Genomic DNA, 20,770 nt, shown 5'->3' on the forward strand with positions numbered 1-20,770 from the left:
GTCAAGCGGAATTTAAAACCGAACCTAACTTCAATTATTACACGTCCATTGGTATGCATTGCCTTGATGGTGATAATTTGAACATCTATGAAATTTACCTTAGATGATTGCACCAAGCTTGTGTCAAATTGTTCTTTGATGGTAAGACCTTGCCTAGTAGGATTCCATAGAATGTTCGTTGCCTCTTGCATTCTAGGTTAGAATAGAACTTCTAAACCCTATTCCTTTTGTCCTTTTTTTAAACTCTTTGTTAGATTAGATTGAGCTCAAAGTGCAAAATCCTAAGGCATCGACATAACCTATTCCAATCCATGATAAGATTGATCGATCCGAACAATTGTGTAAGTCCCAAAGTGAAAATAGCAATTCACATCAACCACTGAACTTATCCACAAGTCAAGACTTGACATTTCGTAACCTTGGAGTTGTCTCATTTGATCGCAAAGCATAGCATTTGAGAGACTTTGTTCAAGAGAGCATAAGGTACTTTGGTATTTTAATTCTATGTTCGCATGTGCATAAAACACATATCAAGAGTTACATAACCTGATATGGCAGATTATGCAATCTGATGTGGCTGATAACACAACTTGGCTGAACAAGATCTTTTACACAATCCAACAACATCTTTTATAGAACCCAATAGGATCATCAGTAGTTCAAGGTAGAGGGTTTCTATTCTTGTTGAATTTTCTATAATCAATACACATATTCTAGGCGCTATCTTTTATAGGAACTATAATCCTATGTCAATAACAACTGAATTTGGTATGTACGTACTGAATAAAAGATAATAAAGACTCATCCTTTAGTGCCCATCAAATCCAGACTAACAAAATTGATCATGTTGTCTCCTCCATATTGTGTTAGTGTTTTGTGATGATTATATACAATATTTTTCCTTCAATTGTTTTTATGCTTATTGTATTGTTTTTGAATTTTCTATCTACATATGATGCCATATGAAACCCTACCTATGTTTCTTGTAAACCACTAGTCACCATTGGATCAAATGGCAAGTATATGTCCATATAATTCACCCCCTCCCCAATTTCCACACTTTTTATAGTGAGGAGATGTGGTAGAGTAGTGGGGTGCAGGGGCTACTATCTATAGTGGGATGGGGCCCTTGCCCTGGGTGACTATATGCTCATTCTTCCTAATAAAAAAGAAATAATAGAACAATCTCAAGCATTTTGTAAGAGTAGATAAATCTCTCTTTACAAAATATATTGGGATACATGTTCGCATAGTAGGCTCTTGAGTTGTCAACTCATATTACCTGTTATAGAATACCTTATAAATAAGTTTTTCTTCCTGCCTGCATCCAAGCATGATGTCATCTTGGCAATTCTCTCCTTGATTGAGTATATTGTCTTTTGGATCTCCTCATGGAAATGTACCCTAATATCTATGTTTTGTGTATGATCTCTTGAATTTTTGTGGATATTTCTTTTATATATCGTGAGATGTTGCACTCAATTCTCAAATGCAATAATAGCCTAGGATATAGTGACCCTTGTCTTTTGGTCATTTTTCAACCACTTAGTATATAGTATGTGAACTCAAGCCAACAATAAAGTAGGTTCTGACCATGTTTATGTGATTAACCCTTGCTGGTTCAATTCTTCAACCTGCTGTAATTTTGTAATTCTTTTTGTATTTTTTATTATTAAAGATGGTCTTTCAGAAATAGACAAAAGTTGCAGAAGGGGTTTCTTAATTTTCAACACATTGAAAATAATACATGAAATAATCAGCTGAAACAATAAATTGGAGATTTTAGAAGCATACCCGTAGGTCCTTAGCCAATTTATTGAAATGAAAAGATTAAATCAGCAACTTACAAAGTTATGATTTTTATTCAGGAAACAATTCAGATCTGCTCTTATTTTAATAATAAGATGCCCAAACAGTAGAAGATGGCGCCAATTTAGTGAGCAAGCTGTGTGTTTGGGAAAGGAGGCCTCCAAACTACATAAAATTAACAACAATAACAGTAAATAAGAAAACCTACAACAGATCTGCCCTATAAGAAGCCAAATCTGCCTGCAATCATCACCAATTTGACTTCTGAATGAAGCCAACCACAACTGCAACAATTCAACTGATCTTTCGTAGTCTCACCATTACCATGCACTGAATAATAGACAGTCTCCAATGAAGAATCCATTCTGAAACCCTCAAGCTCCAAAACCCAGAGAGGAAGAGATATGAAATGATCAACAAATTAATGAGTTTGATTTCTCAAGGGGGCAGCTTTATGCAAAAAAACACGATTTTTAATTAGGCTTTATGCAAAAAAACACGATTTTTAATTAGGGTTCCTTTTAGGGTTTGAAAAATATCATTAAGTGTTAAAACACTTTTAATATGGGCGCCCAACTATAGAGAAAAATAATAAGTCACTTAAATAAATTTAAGTGAAATATTTTATTAAAAAGTCAATGTGACTTTATAATAAACGTCGTTAATTAAATATTGCCTGTAATTCACTGAAAAATTAATATCTCTCTCAATATGATTCCAAAAGATGAACCGTCAGAAGCTGGAGATAAGGCTCCCAAAACCCATGTGACTAGGGGCCTGTCTAAAAATAACCAACTTACCATCTATAAATAGCCCAAATGCTATAAATAGCATATAAATAGCAAATCCCTTAAATGGAGTCAGAAACTGCTCAAACGAAGCCTGAACTGAAGAACATCATCCTCCATCCACTGTCCCCATGACCCTCTGTCCATACCCTGTTAGCCTACGAGGGTCCAGAAAATAAGCTAACTCATCAACTCTAAGACCCTGACTAGGATGGGGACATCACAGTTTAGCATTCCATTGGAATTGAATTTTTTATCAGAAATTTGCAATTTAGCAAATCTTGTATTGGAAAACTAATATTGTAGTGTTATCTTAATTTCTTGCTAATTCTGATCTGTGATTGCTTCTTTTTCAGGAATTATCACTTATTTTAGTTCCTTGCAAAAATTTAAAATATTCATCAAGGTCATTTTTTTGTGTTTTTTCAGATTCTACCACTCAGGGTCTAAAATGGTTGGGGGTTAGATTTGACATCCATTTGAATGTCAAGGGGCAGTTTTTCTTCCTGTCATAAATTTGTGCAATAGTACTCTGTTTCACGCCATTTTTTTAAACCATTGGAAAAGTTTTCCATAAATCTACACATTTATGTTGTTTTTTGTGGCATTTGAAAATTTCTATCCTATTCTTATCTCAACTAAGTATGAAGTAGATTGTTTTTGTGCCTATGTTGAAGGGGCACAATTATGAATCTTTGTAGGATTATATGCAAACAAAATTAATGGGAAGAGGTTTGTAGTCCATTATAACATGCAAAAATTATTTTCCAGCCAAACTCAAGAAGCGAATTGAGTATAAATACCATGTAGCAGCTGCCTATGAACTCTTTATTGGTCACATTGGAATGCATCTACAGCATCACATTATGGATTGAAGAGCCCTTATTGTGTATTGGATAAATTCGATTAGTTGTTTCTGATTAGAGTGTTGTTTCTTCTATTGAGGTTGATGATGCAATGACAGAGGCCATCAAGGATTTTCATAATTTGAAATCTTACAATCAAAGTCTGTTGGAGGAGAATGTTGAATCAAGCAAAAGCATACAATACCATTAAACATTAAGGGCATACTGATGATGGTATTACTTTTGATGGTAATTATGCTATTGTTGATGCTACTTGTGATACTGTTATGAATAAAGAAAGAAGTATACAATAGTACTAGACATGAAAGGCATACTGATGATGCTGCTACTTTTGATGGTAATTATGCTATTGTTGATGCTAATCATGGTATTGTTAAAGGTACTTTTATTAATAGTGATTGTACTTCTCATATTATTGAAGGAACTCATATTGCTGATGATACTTCTGATGATATTGAATATTTATGTTACTATTACATGTCTATATTTTCATGTAGAAGCTCCCCTGTACATAAAGTTATTTATCTATACATATTACAAATTAGTATACATGTGGCTATCTCTTTATGTTTCTCATTGTAGTAATTGTGCTCATATTAATTTGTATCAGAAGTAGAACACATTGATCTAGAAAAAGTTCTTAGAATTTGTAAACTCCATCAAGTACTACAGACCTGAAAAGTTTCTTCGGTTCTATGAACTAAAATTAAAAATTCATTTGGCACTAGTCTCATATTGCCAAGCCAGTGCATCAAATATCCAAACATAAACATTTCTCATGGAGTTTTTCAGGGGTTAAAGTATTTGGGCAACTCATAAAATGCCCTCTCCATAGGCCATATAGTTTCTCAAATTGATGTGTATCAGCCGTTTGAGATTGAGAGCACTGCTTCAAATTATTCAATAGGTGTTCTCAAGCAAGAAGACCCACCAAACTTGATATAAATTCACAAGCACTTTCAGCAACAAAGCAAAACTCGTGACACATATGATAAGAAATTGTATGCATTGATCCAAGAACCCAAGCAATGGAAATAAGTTATCCTTGATAAGGAGATTATTTATAGTGATAATCAATGGCGTGTGTTTCTGAATCCAGAATTAAATATTCAAAAACAATGACATCTCAAATGGGCTACTTATATTCAGCAACTTCATCTAATTATTAAGTACAAAAGTGGTACTATTAATAGCGTTGATGATATGTTGAGCAGGCCTCCGTTTAAAGTTTTACATATCCTTGATATGAAATTTTATGCATATAAAGAACAGAAGTTAGTTTCTTTTTCAAATACAAATGGACCAATTCTTACAGCTTTACAACAAATATTTAGTGGTAAATCAAATTCCTTGTCTTGATAATACATTATGAGATAATGTGTTAAATCACATACATAAATAAAAGACAAATTCCTCATTACATGGTGATTGTTTTGCCACATTGAATGTTTTGCAGCATTTACAAATGCTTTATTGCCCTTCTACAAGAAAACATGTGGAAGATTTATTAGATGTTCATCATGTGACCAATCCATACCTTCTAATTGAAAGCTCGGTTTGTATCAGCACGTCATGTCCCCTCTAGACCTTGGGAATCTGTATCCATGAACTTTATCCCACTACTCTTTACAAGCATGATCGTGTCTTTGTTGTTTGAAAGCAGATATTGGAAAATGACAGTCTGTCATCCATGCTTTGAAACAAGAAATGCTTACAAAGTATGCTTCCAAAGTTGTTGAGTTGTTTTCTGCATACACGGAGTCACTTTGGCTAACCACTTAGTATTATTTATGATCATCACTCAAGATTTCAATCACTTTTTGAAAACAATGTAGAATTTTTTTGGCTATTAGTTGATGTTTTCGTATATAATTTTATGTACAAAATGATAGTTAAAATTTGGCAGTGAATTGTGTTAGTACCAACATTGGTACTTGTTGATGTGTTTTTTACCCACATGCGAACACATAATAAAATACCAAAAAGTATCTTATCCTCTCTTGAACAAAATCTCTCGGATGTTGAAGATTAGCTTAAGGATCATTCGAGACTACTCCAAGGTTCATGAATGTAGGGTCACTACGTGTGGATAAGTTCAGTTGGTTTGATGTGATTATGCTGGAATCACAAGGGGACTTACATTCGAATGCCTGAATGCTTGATTTGCTGGAACTTAGATCATCTAATGTTACAATATGGTGATGCTTTTGATCCTAAACTAACTTGAGTTTGGAAAATGGCAAAAGATGAGGGGTTGAGAGAGTCTATTCTAATATCAAGAATGTAGGAATATGAGTGAATGATCAGATGGAATCCTACTGGGCATGGTCTCACCATCAAATAGAACAATTTAACACAAGCTCAGTGCAATCTTCTAAGGACATTTCAAAGGTGTTCGAATCAATACCACCAAACATTGATCACCATTCAAGTTAATGCATAAGCAATGATTGTAGGACGATTCAAGTTTAAGCTCATGTCACTCCAGTTGACCACACAAATCACACTTACAATCAGCATGAGGCTAGTGGTATGGACTAAACGGATTCCACATAAATACATTCAACAACTTCTTCCATTCAATCTAATCAACATGAAAATAAATTGAGAAGTAGAACCATGAGGCTTGTTGAAATAACAAATTTCACCATAACTTCAATGAAAAGAATATCTCATTTACAAGTCATACCAACAATTCTTCCTTCTCTTAATCTACTCTAATTCTAATTGTTATTCTAATCTCTCCTATTTATTAGCTATTAACTATTAACTATTTCTATTAGCTATTAACCTTTACAAATAAAGAGCTTGAGCCTTTTATATTGCTCTCAATACAATTCAACGATACAGATCAATGGTTAGGATTTTACAATGAAAACCCTAATTAGGGTTTGTTACAACAAACTCTCCTTAGCCAATGAGAAAATTACATTTCATGAGTGTGGACCAATAGATATCAGGGGTAGGTGCCTCGAAGTTTGTGTCATCATGGAGGAATCAAATACATTGTATCTAGACATGCTGATGTAGACCTTCCTTGATTGGTGAGCGGTGATTGGGATGATGACTAGGATTCCACCTCAACTTGCACTTGTAGGTTTGGAAGACTTGATATGTGACATTACAAGCCTGCTCAAAGTAGTGGTGATAGGAATTATTGTTGTAGCTGAGTCCTTTCTTCCATCCTTGCTTGCTTGCCTTGGAGTGATTATATGACTTCTCCTTAAGATCCTTACTCCAATCTTCTTCATGCCTCCAGGGTGTGGTGAGAATCTTTGAATATCTTGAGATCTTCTCCTCCTTGATGTCTTTTGCTGATGAAGCTTCTCGAAGGCATCTTCCTTGTATCTTGTCCTTGATGTTGAAACTTTCTCCTTGAGGTCTTTACTCCAATCTTCCTCCAACCTTATCCTTTTGATTTATTACCTTGCTTCCTGCAAAACAAACAAATGGGCATCAATCTCACATGATATATAATCTTTACACACTCCCACTTTGACTTAATTTCTTATTCTACATGTGCAGGTTTGATATGTGTTTCTATAGGGGAGATTCCTCCTTTTGATAGGTGAATTCGCTGTCTAAGAGGTATCCTTAATGTCTAAGGATGAATCTGAGCTGTCTAATGATGAAATCAATCTTGCTTGATCATCAGGTCTGCACCTTCAAAGTCTGATTTTGCCCTTGTACTGGAGCAATTCACTTATATTTTGATGAAATTCGCTTATGTGCTGACAAAATCTGGTGTCTAGTTGGAGAAATTCGTTGTCTTGCTAGAGTGATTTGGTGATCTGCTGCTTATAGAGAGGGATTGTTCTTTAACTTGATGTTAAAATGATCTTTCAACCTCTCATATATATGCAACCTAGGGTAGAGGTGCCTCTTTTGGGATGCAAGGCCGATTTGATCTAGTGTAAATAAAAATGTAAATTACTCCTATTGATGCTGGCCGACTTGGTAAAGCTCAATTTCCTTTTAGTCAATTTGAATTTTAAATTACTTTGAGTGCCAAAATACTTGCTTTATGAGATTTCACTTTGTGTCTTATGCAAGGCGTGTGTCTTTTGGGTGATGCAATGATTTCGCTCTATGTCCTTGCTAGGGACAGGTCTTATATTTCTAAATTCGCTTTGTGACCAGCTTAAGAATAGGACTCATGTCAAACTTTCGCTCATTGTCCTTTCTAAGGACAAGACCAAAATGGAAATTCGCTCCCTGACCCTTGCAAGGTACGGTCTTACCAAGTTGCTTCATGTTATTTGGGCGATCAAGGTTAAAACAGATAGCTCGCTTCATGTCCTTTCTAAGGACATGCCCTCTTCTCATCAATTTACTTAATGTATTTTGGGTGGCCAAGGTCAAAACAAGTACTTCGCTCCATGTTGTTTCTAAGGACAGACCCTATATAAATTTTTCGCTCTTTGACCTTTGAGAGAACAAGGCATAAATGGAATTTTCACTCTATCCTTCTCAGGGATAGGACCTATATATCAAATTTGATTGCTTACCTTTGTAATGCATGTTCTCATCAATTCATTTCATGTTATTTGAGTGGTTAAGGTCAAGATAAGCAACTCGCTCTATGTCCTTTCCAAGGACAGGCCCTATAATGATAAAATTCGCTCCATGACCGGTCTAAGGACAAGACATATAATGCATTTCGCTTTGTGTCCTTGATGAGGACAAGACCTATAATAAAACTTTGGCCTCTGTCCTTCCTAAGGACAAGCTCAAATTCCCTCTAAACGAAGACAGGGCATAACAAACTCGCTCTAAGTTCAGTCAACCATCAACAAGGACAAGGCACACAGATCACTCTAGACCCTGAACAAGGACAAGACTGTGAACAATTTCGCCCAATCTCCTTTGGAAGGACAAGTCCTATCATGTAGTTTTTGCTCTAAGACCTCCCTAAGGACAAGCTCCAAGAGGTGAATTTGTTCCAAGACCAACACAAGCTTACATAACAGTTCGCTCTATGTCCTTGATGAGGACAGAGCCTATATTGCAAATTTCTCTTTCTGACCCTTAGCAAGGTACATGCTTGGAAAAATTCACTCCAAACTTAGAGCAGTGTACATGGAAAATTCGCTCCAAACTTAGAGCAATGTACATGGCATGTGTGATGATATTTGCTTCCCTTTTGATCTTACTTGCATAGTAATTTGCTCATCCTTTTGACTTCAATACTTGAGCGTTTCAATTTACATTCTTGGAGGTTTGATTCTTTGAGACTTAGATTTTAACCTCCATCTTTGTGACTTGTAAGAGCGAATTTCATCCTTGTTTGCATTTTCAACTTTCAGCTGTTTAGGTTGGGGTCTCGTTCAAATACTTCTTAATTTCATCCAACTCACTTCCTTCTTGATTTTGACCTCTTACATCATTCAAATACTCCTCATGATCTCAGGTTGATGAGCAATTTTCTTAGTAATTTGCCAACCTTAATTTTCTAAGGAAGATCAATCTGGTGCTTCATTTGTAGCAGATGATTAAATTGATCAACTTTGATCACTTAGTTGCTCCTCATGAAATTGGTCCTTAAGGCTTGGTTTGTGTAATCTGTTTTGAAGCAGCTTTGTGAGCTTCATTCGTACACTCTTGGACTTACTGAACACGCACACATCAAGGTCACTTTCTTCTTTGAAAGTTGATCCCATTGTATAGATGCAGCCTATATGATATGAATTCACACATGATCTTCACTTAGATTTGAATTGAGCTGAATCTTTGATTGAATTGTATGGATATCCACCACTCTTCCATGTTAAAATTTGCATTTCTGAATTCTTCACTCTCCTTGTATTGAATGTGAAACCTTAATTCTTGATTGATCTCCCTCGTTCCATGCTCCATACATCATTGCTCCCATTAAACCTGGAAACAAAGATATTTTGATCAAGATACTAGAAAGAGAACAATGTTTTCTCAAATATGGAAATAAATTTCGAATTTTATTTCCCTTATTTCTAATATGGATTTGCTCCTTTATGTTGTTATTTGCTTCTGCTCTTTTATACTTTGCTTTTGAATTTGCTTTGATTTACTTTATTTGAATTTAAATCCCGAATGGTTTTGGTCTAAAGGACACGTCTTTAATTTCAAGGGTCAGCTTCCTTATCATTAACTCCACACCTTGCAAGGAAATGGTGAGGTGGATGCTTTCTACTTTTCTTTCTCTTAAAAAAAATGTCTTAAACTTTTAAATCTCCACCTTAGAGTCTGGTGGGGCCCAAGCAACGATGTGGCAAAGCATTGTTGGCATTGTGTTGTCATTGATGTCAACTGGTATAGAAGGACAACTGGTATGGGAGTATTGTTGACATGAAGTCTTTAATGTCAACTAAGTGTTGTAGGTCACTGATAAAGAAGAAGAATGTCATTCAAAGAAATGACCATTGAAGTCACAGTTGAGTCACCGGTACACAAGTTAGTGTCTGACTTGTGTGGAAGATATGGACAGGTGACCGGTACATCATGATATCTGTGAGTGGGCAAGATGTTGAGCTACTGTTTGTGATGAAGAGGCAAAATGTTACCTAACTCACATCAACACAGGAGAAGAAGGATGTACAATTCACTGGTATGTTGTGTGGATGCATAACAACAGGACTCCAACCAGATAAAGATGTAGTCACCATGTGAAGAGATGACTGACAATGAATGTGCCCACATCGGATCACATGTGCCTATTTGAAGATATGCTGCACAAACAAGGAAGTCACATGAGCGCATTGCAGGATGCAGATGACAAGGATTCACTACCACCGGTAAGTGGAGCTTATCTCCTATTATGCATAGTGTGCATCATAGCTCTGTGAGATAAGGAAGAAGAGGTAAAGGCAGGTGTTTGAAGGCTCACACAAGATCTATCGATGAATCAAAGGAATGCCTCAAGTGCATGAAATTGGGGATATGCACTGGACTGACAAAGAAGGCATGTTGAGTTGCCGGTACAGATGATGAGTCATGGGTTTGTCACTTTGACAAACTGGTTGAGATATGGTACAGGCTGGTGATAAAGAAGGAAAGGTTGAGCAACCATAGATAGAGAGTGTAACCAACATGCAGATGCCTCAGATGGAAATAGTTGAAGGATGATGACATTATGTCATCAAGGTGTTTACCGGTATGTATGTCCACCAGTAATGCAGACAAAGTGCAGATGTAAAATTCTTCCATCTGATGAAGATGTGCATAAGGTAGGTTAGCAAGAGTGCTGACCGGTTGAGAGTTCCACCAGAAGAGTAGAGAGGTGCAAGGTTGATGACAGACCGGTTAAGGGTTTAACCGGTAGGGTTAGTAAGCCGGTAGATGAACCCGGTAATGGAGTTGGTCGGTGATCCAATCCATACCGACACAGATGTTCAAACAAAGGTGGATGCCGACATAGTTGCCACATGGAGGTGAAGTGGCATGCATGCACAGGTCAGTGTGTTAAGTCAGTGAAGTGTCAGGCAGCGAGGTAGATGGTGACAGGTCGACATTTATGTCGACTGCGAGATTCACGGGATGCAAAGCAGGGGTTTGCGGCTCGAGGTCAATGAACAACAAAGATCCAACATAGATTGTTTGAGCAGATCGAGAAAGGTGAAGAAAACCACAAAACCAATCTTTGTGATTGACCAAGAAATCCGCTAACAAGTCAAAAACAGGTTGCCAAAAATAGAAGGCGTGATCAAGAAGGCACGACAATGGCGAGATTGATTGATGAGTTACAGTTCATCAATCTAGGCGATCCGATCAGATGAGATCTGATTGGATTTGTTTTGTCTCAAGGTTGATGAGAAAATCCTGACCACCTGAATTTTTTATTGTCTTTTGGCGGGAAAACCGGGTTATAAATATGCAAGCCAAAATCGTTGAGTGTTGCTGCTGTAGGAGGGAGTGTTGTTGCATGCAAGCAGAAATCAATCAAGCGCTCATCAAGAACAAGGAGAAGAGACTGAGTGTGAGGAAGAACAGGCTTGAAGTGCTCAACCGACAATAGTGAGAAAAACCGACAGTGACCATATCGACAAAGTAGAAGTGTAGAAGACTGCAGAGAAGGCAGGCATAGAACCAACAAAAGATTGTATCGGTGGAGAGAAGCAAAGTAGCTGAGTGGAGAGCAGTACCAACAGAGTGCTGAACTGATAGAGAGAGAACTGACAACGAACTAGATAGAAGATCCAGTACAAAGATTTGCAGAAGTGTTACAAATCCATTTGTAACAAGAAGATAACTTTGGTATAAAACATGATTTTGTATTCACTGAGTTGTAGCTCGGTGCAGGGGTTGTAGCTCCTTGGGTTGGTGCCCTAAATCAGGGGTTGGTACTCCTTGGGTTGGTGCTCCTTGGGTTGGTGCCCTAAATAGTGTAATCAGAGATTCAGTGTGAGGTGGATTGGAGCTGTAGTCTCCAGCAACATTTCTCACCGAGGTTTTTCCCATCTTGGGTTTTCCTCGTATATGCTAGTGTTATGAGAAGTCCTTTTATGTGTGAGTGCATTTGTGATTAGCCTCCCTTCTAACCAGTAAGTCCACATTTAGTTAGATTTGTTAACTAGTATACTCACATAGAATTGTTAAAGGGAAAAGTTTGAGAACCACAAATTCATCCCCCTCTCAGTGGTACATTGTGTCTAACAATTGGTATCAGAGCCTAGGTTCCCAGTTAGACGAACTTTCTCCAGCTTGGGTAGATTCTGGCTTAAGGACACAATGGTGTGTTTAGTGTCAATCCCTGCTCAAGTGCTTAATGGGTCTAACTATTCCATTTGGAGTTGTGAAATGAAAGTTCACCTATCCTCTCTAGGGAATGATGTATGGATGTATGTTGTAAATGGCTGCCCTAGCAAAGTTAGTCCTCCCACCGGTCCTGAAGTAGAAAGAAGATCTAAGTGCAATACTGAAGCCACGAAGGCTATATTCAGTGGACTTACCGGTGATGTTTCCTCACAGGTGGATAAGTGCAGATCTACAAAAAGTCTATGGGATAGACCGAAGAAGCTTTATGGAAATGAGCCATGCATTGTCGAATCAGATTGTGGAAGCATGAAGAACAACAAAGTAGACACATGTGGAGGTGTTGATAGCAAATCGGTCAGTTGCTACAATTTTGATGAGGGGGAAACTCATCTCTTCATGGCACAAGAGACAGAAAGTGAAGTGCACACATCAGAGTGTGACAAGGCAGACAGATCCCATCGGCAAGGTGTTTAGGAGTGATGATGAAGATGAAGCCGAAGTAGATCTCGAATGTGAACTGGTAAGTGCACTAGAAGAGCTGCAAAATGTTAGAAAGGAATTTAAAAGGTACAAAGATTCAATTCATGAAGAATGCAACTGATTGAGAATATGCCTTGAAGAATCAAATAACAATATCTGCATATTGACATCTCAACTAGAAGAGGCAAAAGCATTGATTGGTGAGTTGAAATTAGTCTTTGATGCTAAGGAGAGAAGATGTGAGGATCTCCAGCTAGAAGTGGAAACAAAGGACAAAGAGTGTCAGAAACTGAAAGAGGAAATGGAGAATCTGAGGAAAGACCTTGAGAAGTGCAAAAATGAACTCAAGGTAAGAAACCAGTATGATGGCAGCATTGAAGCCTTGGACAAAATGTTGAACCAACAAAAATATTCCAAGGATACCGGAGGATTAGGATATGCTGTCAGTGAATGCTCTGCAAGCAAGGAGACCTCCCACAAAGATACTCAATTTGTCTCCTCAAATGGAAATGGAAAGGGTGAGATCTTCACGGTTAGGAATGCTCCAAGAAAGAAGATTGATCTGACTACAACCGGTGAGGACATGAAGAAGAAGACTAGTGCTGCAAGGATGAACAATGTAGATCCAAAAGGAAAAGGGAAGATGAGAGAAGGCAACTTCACCGAAAGCAAGAACATGAGAAGACAACATAGAAGACCTCCTCCCGGTAGAAAAAAAGGAAATGCTACTGCCCACAAGACAAAGCATGTATGGGAAAAGGAGAGAATGGATGGAAGAGCTGCAAAGTGTGGACAATCCAAGATTCATCCCCGAAGAAGCAGAAATGGAGATACTAAACTGCTCAGATCTTCTCAAGCCTAGCAAAACAAATTTGTTAGTTATGTACCCCCTCTCTCCAGTTACTGTTTTGCATGCAAAGAATACAACCATAGGGCACATGAATGCAAAATGAAGTCTAGGAATAGACAGTATGTTCTTCCTAGAAACAATAATGTCATCTGTTGGAGGTGTAATGGCTTTGGCCATAAAAGTCATAACTACAAAAAAATGAACTTGCAGTCACATGACTACCAGTGTAGTAGCTATGCTCAACATAAAAATGGATATAGAGCATATGGAATTTAGAGACCTGCATGGAACCAAAGGAGAAATGTCCCTGCAGGAGCAAGAGGTCCACCAGCTTCGGTTGCCAGTCACAACAACATGACCAGAAGAAAATGGTCAAACCGGTATTTTAAAAGATTCCCCAATCATGAAATTGGGATGGATGTTGTGTGCTTCTATAGCACTACTACCAGTTGTGATGCAGTGTTTGGAAATGAAAGGACCCATCAACAGAAGAAGGTAAGACCTGCTCCCAAGACTAAAAATGGGAAGAAGAATGAGACCAAGCAGGTATGGAGGAAGAAGACCATGGATCGGCACTGTGCATTCAATGCACAAGTGATATCTTCTAAGGCCTAAAGGAGATGCAAGACCTCAGGGGGAGTAAGATATTGACTAGACCATTCAACCCCTCAATGAAGAAGGGCACTTGGAAGATCAAGTTGTTGTTGGTATGAAGGATGGGAATGAGAAGATAAGTGTGTGTAATGGTTGTCTTGGCTACACACCTGCAGAATAGAGTTGGTTCACTACTGCATGTGTCAATAGATGGAGATTTACAATTGGAATCAGATGTACAGTGACACAAAATGTCAGGAGTTATAGGAAGGTGCTCTGGTAGTGATGATGGATCGGTACAGGAAACTAGTATGTGCAGGATGTTACCGGTATGATGCTAATAGGTACTAGCAGGTCATGTAAGACAATGAGGTTAGAGATCATTGCATTAGCCTCGGTAGCATGGAATGAGGAGTTATATCTCGAGTGGTGTTGATGAAGACCTGAATGACATATGTTGGCACGATTGTTAATCATGCAGACATGCATGTTTTTGGGCTAACCGGTTTTATTCATGACATGATGATGACATTGTATGGCATTGTGAAGATCCAGGATCATGTCATAGGCTGTGGTGGATATGATGGAGTTGAAAGATCATCAGATGATCGCATATGCACAACTCAACCGGTATATGGAGATGATTGGAGCCCCGATATTGGACCTGATTGGAAATGAGGACCCGAGATGTATGACTCATGGGGAGTTCAAGTGCTTATGAAGCAGAGATGACATGCTTTAACTTGTGAGTGTATTGACTGCACTGACTGCACACGATGGAAACTACTGTAGGAATACTTGAGAGAATTTCATGGTTAAGGGTATCTACTTTTCATTTGGTTGGTTGTATTCATAGTACAATCACATTTGATTCTAAAGAAATTTGGGATCAAACGGGAAGTAATGCAGTATGACTGGTAGGTAAGTAGTATTCACTGACACATCCTTTTGTAAATTGAGTGCTTTAAAAATTTGTATCAAATTTGAATACTCAATTGGTGTCAGTTGATGGTTGAGTCTCCCATCTCAAGTGATGCTCCTTGAGAAGTTATAACAAGTGGGTATCAAAAGAGGAGATGCATCCGACAAAGAAAAAGGGGAAGAAAATTTCTGTCAGATACAAGGAGGTGTGAAATCTTGATAGTGCCCTTTGCCATTGTTGTCAAAGGGGGAGAAAGATTTTGTAGTATACCGCATACTACATGTGTGAGAATCCATGGATTATCCAAAGGGGGAGAGTTGGACCACACAAAGGGGGAGAGAGATTATGTAGTATGTCGGATACTACATGAGTTGACATTAATGCCAAAGGGGGAGATTGTTGGCATTGTGTTGTCAGTGATGTCAACCGATATAGAAGGACAACTGGTATGGGAGTATTGTTGACATGAAGTCTTTAATGTCAACGAAGTGTTGCAGGTCACCGGTAAAGAAGAAGAATGTCATTCAAAGAAATGAGCATTGAAGTCACAGTTGAGTCACTGGTACACAAGTTAGTGTTTGACTTGTGTGGAAGATATGGACAGGTGACTGATACATCATGATATCTGTGAGTGGGCAAGATGTTGAGCTGTTGTTTGTGATGAAGAGGCAGAATGTTACTTAACTCACATCAACATAGGAGAAGGATGTACAGTTCACTGGTATGCTATGTGGATGCAGAACAACAAAACTCCCACCAAATAAAGATGCAGTCACCATGTGAAGAGATGACTGACAATGAATGTGCCCACACTGGATCACATGTGCGTGTTTGAAGATATGCTGCACAAACAGGGAAGCCACATGAGCGCATTGCAGGATGCAGATGACAAGGATTCACTACCACCGGTAAGTGGAGCTTATCTCGTATTATGCATAGTGTGCATCATAGCTCTGTGAGATAAGGAAGAAGAGGTAAAGGCAGGTGTTTGAAGGCTCACACCGGATCTATCGGTGAATCAAAGGAATGCCTCAAGTGCATGAAATCGGGGATATGCACTGTACTGACAGAGAAGGCATGTTGAGTTCCCCGTACAGATGAAGAGTGATGGGTTTGTCACTTTGACAAACCGGTTGAGATATGGTCCAGGCTGATGATGAAGAAGGAGAGGCTGAGCAACTGCAGATAGAGAGTGTAACCGACATGCAAATGCTTCATATGGAAATAGTTGAAGGATGATGACATTATGTCATCAAGGTGTTTACCAGTATGTATGTCCACCGGTAATGCAGACAAAGTGCAGATGCAAAAGTTTCCCATCTGATGAAGATGTGCATAAGTAGGTTAGCAAGAGTGCTAACCGTTTGAGAGTTCCACTGAAAAAGTAGAGAGGTCAAAGATTGATGACAGACTAGTTAAGGGTTTAATCGGCATGGTTAGTAAGCCGATAGATGAACCCGGTAATGGAGTTGGTCAGTGATCCAATCCATACCGACACAAATGTTCAAGAAAAGGTGGATGCCGACATAGTTTCCACGTGGAGGTGAAGTGGCATGCATGCACAGGTCGGTGTGTTAAGTCGGTGAAGTGTCAGGCGACGAGGTAGATGTCGACTGTGAGATTCACGGGATGCAAAGCAGGGGTTTGCGGCTCGAGGTCAATGAACAACAAAGATCCAACACAGACTGTTTGAGCAGATCGAGGAGGGTGAAGGAAACCACAAAACCAATCTTTGTGATCGACCAAGAAATCCGCTGACAGGTCAAAAGCAGGTTGCCAAAAATAGAAGGCATGATCAAGAAGGCACGACAATGGCGGGATTGATTGATGAGTTACAGTTCATCAATCTAGGCGATCAGATCGGATGAAATCTGATTGGATTTGGTTTGTCTCGAGGTTTGTTAGCACATATTTTTACAAAATACTTTGTGCTATATATAGATGCCCTTTTTCTTATCATTCGAGCATTTACTGTAGGTGTTTTATATGCAGGAGCATACAGAAGAAAATGGAGTTGTCCAAAGATTAACTGGCATCGCCAAGACTCCCAAACTTGTGCATATAGAATGGTGGAAAAGGCTTTGGAATCTTTCAAGTGTGTTGTGCTAGCAGAGGGAAAGCCTTTATCCCACATTGTCTGTGGGATAAGCTCGTTTAACATTTAAGTCCAAAGCGAACCATATGATAACTGTTGAAAGACAAAAGGCTTTTTGCGTGAAGAAGTTTGAAGCCAGTGGACCCCACGTGCGCGCATATCCCGAGGAAACCAAAGTTTTACAACAAACTGGTGAAAATGGAGGCTAAAGCTCGAGCAAGTTTGACTGATCGAAAGGTGATCACGGAGGATCTGACGATCGTTGCTATGTCGCAAGATAGAGATGCACGCTGATTTATCCCCGTGGCTTGGCGACTAAGCACGTGCTGAAAATAATGATTAACGACCATGCAGGTTCAGATGGATCAACGAAGATCAGGGAAGATCTAACGGCGGTCGCTATACCGCGATAGAAACTTGCACGATCCATATTCCCCGCTACATAGCGACTGCCAAGGTGGGAGATGAGGTGTCGTCCCGGTAAATCTGCAAGTAAATTAGGATGTGCCATGTGGCGGAGCGCGGAAGAAGAACCCAGGTCTAGTGGTAGATGAAATGGCAAGACAGATGGTGTCCAGTGGTAGTCAAGGTGGATCCGCAGGCGAACCAAAGAGTGACACGCGACACGAACAGACAAAGAGAAGAGAAAGCTGCTCTGGCAAGGTTAAAGGCTGAGCAGATAAGGAAGATCGAATGGTCTGATGAATCGATCCAATGGTCGCTATACCACGATCGGAAGGTGCTCGATGTATATTTGCCGCGACATGGTGATTGAGTGGTGGGGCTCGCTAAGGAAGCAATTTGAAAGGCCTCATTTCGGGGGGGAGTCCAGGCCGGCCTGAGGTGGCAGGATAAATACCGCAGAGCCAATCAAAAGCAGATACGTGGCACGAATGGAGCGCAGCAAAGGGAAAGATTAAAGTTAAAAGTATAGCTCAGACTACAAGGAGGAAATACGACCGAAATACCGATTCCTTAAAATAATAAAAGGGAAGTATTTTTATTTCTCGTCATATAAATCTTTTACCTTAGATTATGAAAAAACTATCATTATGGTAAATTATCTTATTAAAATAAATATTTACAAGTGTTTAATACTTTGATTTAAATGAATTATTTTAACAAGTATTTGTATAAGGAAATAAAGATTATTGATTCTTCCAATTAAGACCTAATTGAAGGTGAAATATTTTAATCAAGGAATTTGATTGGCTTATCTTTGTGTGCAGAAAATAATGAGAGGATGATGAATATTTGCTGAAGAATTTTATCGAGACGAAGATTAGAAGGCACATTATTAAAGCATCATTTACTATTTTTAAAGGGTTCTCATTTGTAATTTTTTATTAAACCAAAGGGTGTGTCCTTTGGAGTGAAACTGTCTGTAACTCCCTTTTGTGTATGAAAGGGTGTGTCCTTTCATATATGCCTTTTGATTTACATACTTAGAGGGAGTCATTTTTTTATGTAAAAGGGAGAGGAAGAATCATGAGAACAACATATTGCTATAAGGACTGAATGTGATTTTGTATTAGGGAAGTCTATAGGAAGAAGAAGTATCATTTTGTGCAAGCAATCTGTAATGGAGTATCTACAAGTGCAGCTTATGTATGCAATTATTTCCTAAAGATTAATATACAAGGTTCGCTGTTTTTTTTTCCAAATATCGTGTACACTTTTGTGTTGATGATTATCTTTGTCCTCTTGATAAATTTGTTTATAGATTTTCTATGATGTGAATCACATGTCATTGCATTAAGTGAAAGATTGAGTTCTTATTGTTTGTGTAATGCATACTGAACCTTCATAGTTGATGAGAAATTGTCTCTTGGGTTGATAAGATATTTTGTCCACAAAGTGCCATATATATCCCTGGATAGAGGCACTGGTCTGTTATTGATCTTTTAAGGTTTTGATCTGTATGCATTCAAGGTCCTTGATAGAGAAACGTTCTTCCTAAATCCTATATGAACCGATCTATGCAGATTTCATTTAAGTCTTGAAAGCAATCTCATTTTCAATATACATTCACAATCATTTCTTTTCAAAGCATTCAGTTAAAGCACATAATAAAGCATAGTTGTAGAATAATAATTTGCCAGTTGTGTAAACTTACTAAAAGGTTTAAATCCACTATAAATAACCTCTTTTGTGCTTGAGAGGAAGAGGCACACCCACCTAGGTTCAGTGGAGCCTAAAGTGCAGAGGGATCTAGTCCTTGACTGTCCTTGTTCGTTGGCAAAGGTTGATTGGACTACTTGAGGATTTGGCAAGTCTTTTGGTTTTCCAATCTGTGGTTTTGGGAACCAACAAGGTTGATGAGAAAACCCTAACTGCCTGAATTTTGAATTGGCTTTTGGCGGAAAAACCAGGTTATAAATATGCAAGCCAAAATTGTTGAGTGTTGGTGCTATAGGAGGGAGTGTTGTTGCATGCAAGGAGAAATAAATCAAACACTCATGAAGAAGAAGGAGAAGAGACTGACTGTTCGGAAGAACAGGGTTGAAGTGCTCAACCAACAGCAGTGAGAAAAACTGGCAGTGACCATACCGACAGAGTAGAAGTGTAGAAGACTGCAGAGAAGGCAGGCATAGAACCGACTGAAGATTGTACCGCTGGAGAGCAGCAAAGTAGCTGAGTGGAGAGCAGTACCAGTAGAGTGTTGAACCGGTAGAGAGAGAACCGACAGTGAACGGGATAGAAGATTTAGTACAGAGATTTGCAGAAGTGTTACAAAATCCATTTGTAACAAGAAGATAATTTTGGTATAAAACATGATTTTGTATTCACTGAGTTGTAGTTCGGTGCAGGGGTTGTAGCTCCTTGGGTTGGTGCCCTAAACAATGTAATCAAAGATTCATTGTGAGACTGGATTGGAGCAGTTATCTCCCGCAACATTTCTCATCAAGGTTTTTCCCATCTTGGGTTTTCCTCATATATGCTGGTGTTATGAGATGTCCTTTTATGTGTGAGTTCATTTGTGATTAGTCTCCCTTCTAACCGGTAAGTCTGCATTTAGTTAGATCTGTTAACCGGTATACTCATATAGAATTGTTAAAGGGAAAAGTTTGAGAACCACTGATTCACCCCCCTCTCAGTGGTACATTGTGTCTAACAAGCATGTGGAGACTTCTAAAATTTCCTTCTTTAAAGTTTGTGGGCCCAAACAACTATACGGTTGTTACCTTGTCATTCATCCCTCATAACAAGAGTGAGTCGCCTTGCAAAAATTTTAGTTGAGTCTTTGTCTTGTTAAAAATTCATTGGTTCAATCCCTTATCCGCTTGTAAATCATTTTTTTAGATCCTTAACATTAAGGTTCAATGGTCTGTTGAACCTCTTGAACCCCTTGAACCATCTTGAACAGAGTTTGTAATGTTCATTTAGGTACCGCAGGTTCTAAGTTGTGTCTAAGACATTTTTGGGCTAACATTCACTTAAGTGTTGTGCAAGTGATATGTCATATACTGTTCAAACAGTTCACGAAAGTTCAAACAGTTCATTCAGTTCAATCGGGTTCATTCAGTTCAATCGGGTTCACTCAGTTCAAGCAGGTTCATTCAGTTCAATCAGGTTCAAAAGTTCAGTCGGGTTCAAAATGGTTCAAAGTAGTTCAGCAGGTTCCAAAAGTTCAAG

The 20,770-nt window shown here is 38.5% G+C and overlaps 1 protein-coding gene across 5 annotated transcripts in view; it reads left to right on the top strand.

Moving 5' to 3' along the window:
- The window catches only part of LOC131047909 (probable leucine-rich repeat receptor-like protein kinase At1g35710), a 193,253-nt gene extending 174,543 nt beyond the window's left edge, over window positions 1-18,710 (top strand). For 3 of the 5 annotated variants that reach the window (XR_009106307.2, XM_057981726.2, XM_057981723.2), the window contains one exon: window positions 3,027-3,883. The gene's annotated coding sequence lies outside the window, so the exon portion shown is untranslated. Of the gene's footprint in view, window positions 1-3,026; window positions 3,884-18,363 lie in introns of those variants that run through there. The other 2 variants (XM_057981724.2, XM_057981725.2) reach the window with 2 other exon arrangements.
- Window positions 18,711-20,770: the final 2,060 nt, after the last annotated feature.

This window comes from Cryptomeria japonica, chromosome 3 (genome assembly GCF_030272615.1).
Source record: "Cryptomeria japonica chromosome 3, Sugi_1.0, whole genome shotgun sequence".
NCBI classification, from domain to species: Eukaryota; Viridiplantae; Streptophyta; class Pinopsida; order Cupressales; family Cupressaceae; genus Cryptomeria; species Cryptomeria japonica.